General features: G+C 47.6%; 1 pseudogene across 1 annotated transcript; it reads left to right on the top strand.

Annotated features, from left to right (window-relative positions):
* Window positions 1-2,170: 2,170 nt before the first annotated feature.
* On the top strand, window positions 2,171-2,758 carry LOC311601220 (small ribosomal subunit protein eS7-like; annotated as a pseudogene). Its single transcript has one exon. The product of its transcript is annotated as a small ribosomal subunit protein eS7-like (transcript).
* The last annotated feature ends 1,722 nt before the right edge of the window (window positions 2,759-4,480 follow it).

Below are 4,480 nucleotides of genomic sequence, written 5' to 3' on the forward strand. Positions count from 1 at the left end.
GGGTTTCTCTGTGTAGCCTTGGCTGTCCTGGACTCACTTTGTAGACCAGGCTGGCCTCGAACTCACAGAGATCCACCTGCCTCTGCCTCCTGAGTGCTGGGATTACAGGCGTGCGCCACCACCGCCCGGCCTGCCCTGGGCCATCTTGAACTCGCTTTGTAGACCAGGCTTCACAGAGACCCACCTGCCTCTGCTGGAATTCAAGGCATGTGACACCACCACCTGGCCTCTTAGTCATTCTTCACGTGCCTTCTGCTCCCTCTTCCACGTGCCTTCTGCTCCCTCTCCACATTCCACTGAAATCATTTTCAGCAGTCACCTGGTTACTAGGTCCGATAGACCTACTCCCTAGCCCTATACAGTGTTTAATCACTCTTATTTCTACAAACTTGTTTCCTAACTTTTCAAATGTTTAAATCTTATTTTGTGTATAGGTGTGTTTTGCCTTTACTATCTGGGTCTGTGCAACATGTGCATGCCCGGTGTCTGCAGTCCAGCAGAGGGTGCCAGATCCCCTGGAACTGCAGTTAAAAGCCAGTTGTGAGCGGCCCACGTTGGTGCTGGAAATTCAACCTGGGTTGGCTGGAAGATTAGTCAGTGCTCTTAAGTGCTGAGATATTGCTCCAGTCGCAATTTAATATTCTCTTTAGGACAGAGCGTAGGCTGTTCTCAAACTCTTTGTTGTTGATGCTGTTTTTCGAGACAGGGTTTCTCTGTGTAACAGCTCTAGTTGTCCTGGAACTCTCTTTGTAGACCAAGCTGGCCTGGAACTCACAACGATCCTCCTGCCTCTGCCTCCCCCAGTGCTGGGATTACAGGTGTGCACCACTATGCCTGCCTAGTTTCTCAAACTCTTTAAGTGGTCCAGGATGGCCTCAACCTAGTTATTTGGTTTTCCTTAAAAAGCTTTTGTTTGTTTGTTTGTTTTTGATGCAGGATCTCATGTAGCCCAATCTGGCTTGGAATCATTTATGTAGCTGAGGATTGTCTTAAGTTCTTTAACTTCTGATCCCCCTGCCTTTACCTCCCAGGTGCTGGGATCACAAGCATGTGCCCTACACCAGTTTGTGGGGTGCTGGGGATAGAACACAAGGCCTTAGGTATGTGCCAAGCAGAAACTTTACCAACTGGTCCATATCCCAAACCCTTTCCCTTTTGGTTTTATTTATTTTAAAGATTTTCTTTCTTTCTTTCTTTACTTCTTTATTTTATGGTTTTTCGAGACAGGATCTCTCTGGATGTCCTGGACTCACTTTGTAGACCAGGCTGGCCTCGAACTCACAGAGATCTGCCTGCCTCTGCCTCCCGAGTGCTAGGACTAAAGGTGTGCGCCACCACGCCTGGCTTATTTTAAGTTTTAATTACATGCATATGTGTGTGTGTGGAAATGTGCAAGTGAATGTGAGCCAGGGTTTGAATCTCCTGGAGTTAGCGTTACAAGTGACTGTGAGCCACCCAACATGAGTGCTGGGAACTAAACTTGGGCCCTCTGGAGGAAAATATGAGGTCTTCAGCACAGAGTTCTCTTTCTAGCCCGCTCGTTTTTTAAATATTTATTTTAGACGTGGTGATGCACATCTTGAATCCCAGCACTCACACAGAAGACAGAGTTAAGTGGATCTCCATGAGTTCAAAGCCAGCCTGGTCTACAAAGTGAGTTCCAGGCCAGCCAAGAAATACACATATACACCTACCCTTAGGGCTGGGAATACTGCCCAGTGATGGGGTACTTGCCAAGGCTCCATATCTAGCACCACCACAAAAAAAGGAAGTTGCCATCACATACCATGTTAGTCTGCACTCTGCTTTTCTCACTTGCTATTATATCTTAAGTGTATTAGAATGTTGCACAGAGGCAGGCAGATCGCTGTGAGTTCGAGGCCAGGCTGGTCTACAAAGCGAGTCCAGGACAGCCAAGGCTACACAGAGAAACCCTGTCTTGAACAAAACAAAACAAAACAAAACAAAACAAAACAAAACAGGCCTTTAATCTCAGCACTGGGGAGGCAGAGGCAGGTGGATCGCTGTGAGTTCAAGGCCAGCCTGGTCTACAAAGCGAGTCCAGGATAGCCAAGATAGCATAGAGAAACCCTGTCTCGAAAAACAACAAACAAACAAAAACACCTGGCAGCGGCCTCGTTCTAAGCCGGCACTCCGTAAGGACGAAGCCATGTTCAGCTCAGGGGCCAAGACTGTGAAGCCCATTGGCGAGAAGCCAGATGAATTCAAGTCTGGCATCTCAGGTGCTGCTTGAGCTGGAGATGAGCTCAGATCCCATGGTGCAGCTGCGGGAACTCAACATCACTGCGGCCACGGAAATTGAAGTCGGTGGTGGTCGGAAAGCTATCCTACTTTTTGTACCAGTTTCTCAGCTGAAACCTTTCCAGAAAATCCAGGTCCGGCTAGTTGGTGAATTGGAGAAGTTCAGTGGGAAGCACGTGGTCTTCATTGCTCAGAGGAGGATTCTGCCCAAGCCGACCCGGAAAAGCCGCACACACAAAAAAAAAAATAAGCAGAAGCGCCCCAGAAGCCGCGCCCTGACAGCAGAGCACCACGCTGTCCTTGAGGACTTGTCTTCCCAATTGAAATTGTGGGTAGGAGGTTCCGTGTGAAACTGGATGGCAGCCGGCTCACAGAGGGTCATTTAGACAAAGCACTGCAGAGCAATGCGGAGCACAAGGTGGAAACCTTTTCTGGTGTGTACAAGAAGCTTCCAGGCAAGGATTCCCAGAGTTTCAGTTGTGAAGAAAATGACTGAATAAAGTGTCCCAGGTTTTTGTTTGTTTGCTTTTTAAAGACCTGACAGTAGGCAAGCCTGTAGGGCATTTCATTAATCAGTGTTCAATGGGGGAGGGCCCAGCCCATTGTGGATGGTTCCATCTTTGGGCTGATGGTCCTGGGTTCTATAAGAAAAGAGGCAGGGGGCTAGAGAGATGGCTCAGTGGTTAAGATGGCTCAGTGGTTAAGAGCGCCACCTGCTCTTCAAAAGGTCCTGAGTTCAATTCCCAGTAACCACATGGTGGCTCATAACCATTTGTAATGTGATATGGCGCCCTCTTCTGGCTTGCAGGAGTACATGCAAGCAGAGCACTGTATACATAGTAATAAATAAATCTTTAAAAAAAAAAAAGCAGGCTGAGCAAGCACCTCTCCGTTGCCTCCGCATCAGCTCCTGCCTCCAGGTTCCTGCCCTGCTTGAGTTCTTGTACTGATTCCTTCAGTGATGAACAGTGAGGTGGAAAAATAAACCAAACAAACCCTTTCCTTCCCAACTTACTGTCAGTCACGCTGTTTCATTGCAGCAATAGAACCCTGACTAATGTCATTAACTATTTCTCTTAAATATGGATTTTAGTGGTTGTATAGTTGGTTATGCTTTTTTTTTTTTTTTTAGAGAGAGAGAGAGAGTCTTGGCCTGGAGCACTCCTGCACTCCTGTCTGAGATTGCAGACTTGCAGGCATGGTTGGATAGTTCCCTATGCTTTTCATCTGGCTTTGTCTTTCTGATGCCTTTGACTGCTCCAGGCTTTCCTTCCACTCTGATACTTAAATGTTCATGGTCCTCAGAGTCTCAGTCTTTGTCCTCTCATCTTTGTTCTTACTATTTTGTATAGGCTTTGGCTGGTAGAGAGGCTGAGTGAAGGGATCATTACTGTAGTGCAGGCTGGCCTGGAATGCTCATCCTCCTGGCTCAGTGTCCTGAGTGGTAGGACTGCAAGTAGATGCCACCATATCTAGGTCCTTTTCAACTCTTCCTGAGAAGTCCCATCAACTCTCATGACTTCAGCTTTTTAAAAATTTACTTCCTAGCCGGGCGTGGGTGCACACCTTTAATCCCAGCACTCGGGAGGCAGAAGCAGGCGGATCGCTGTGAGTTCGAGGGTAGCCTGGTCTACAAAGTGAGTCCAGGACAGTCAAGGCTACATAGAGAAACCCTGTCTCGGAAAACCAAAAAAAAAAAAAAATTACTTCCTTTTTTTTTTTTCATTTTTGAAATGAGGCTATGCTGTGTAACGTAGGTTAGCCCCAGCCTCTTGAAGAGTTGTTATTAGAGGCACACACCCATGTTCTAGGTTCAATTCACTTGTGCATGGGGACTGAACCCAGGACTATCCATATGCTGCACCAACACTCTGCTTTGTCAACAACTCTCTCGACTTACTATTTTGAGGCCAGGGCTCAATAATTAGCCCACAGTGGCCTTGAACTCACTCTGTAGCCCAGGCAGGCCCCGCACATGCAGTCTTCCTGCCTCTGCCCCCTCAACCCCCACCAAGCAGCTAGAATTACAGGTCTGTACCACTAGGCCCAGTTCTCAAATTTTTGTTTGAGACAGAGTCTCATTTATCCCAGACTGACCTGCAATTTGCTATGTAGGGGAGGATGGCCTTGAACCACTGATTCTTCGAGTCCCGACTCCCAGGTGTTGGGAATATAGGCCTGTGTACCACCACACCTGGTTTATACACTGCTGGGGGCC

The sequence above is a fragment of the Acomys minous genome (assembly GCF_964271855.1).
Source record: "Acomys minous genome assembly, chromosome: 7".
Lineage (NCBI taxonomy): Eukaryota > Metazoa > Chordata > Mammalia > Rodentia > Muridae > Acomys > Acomys minous.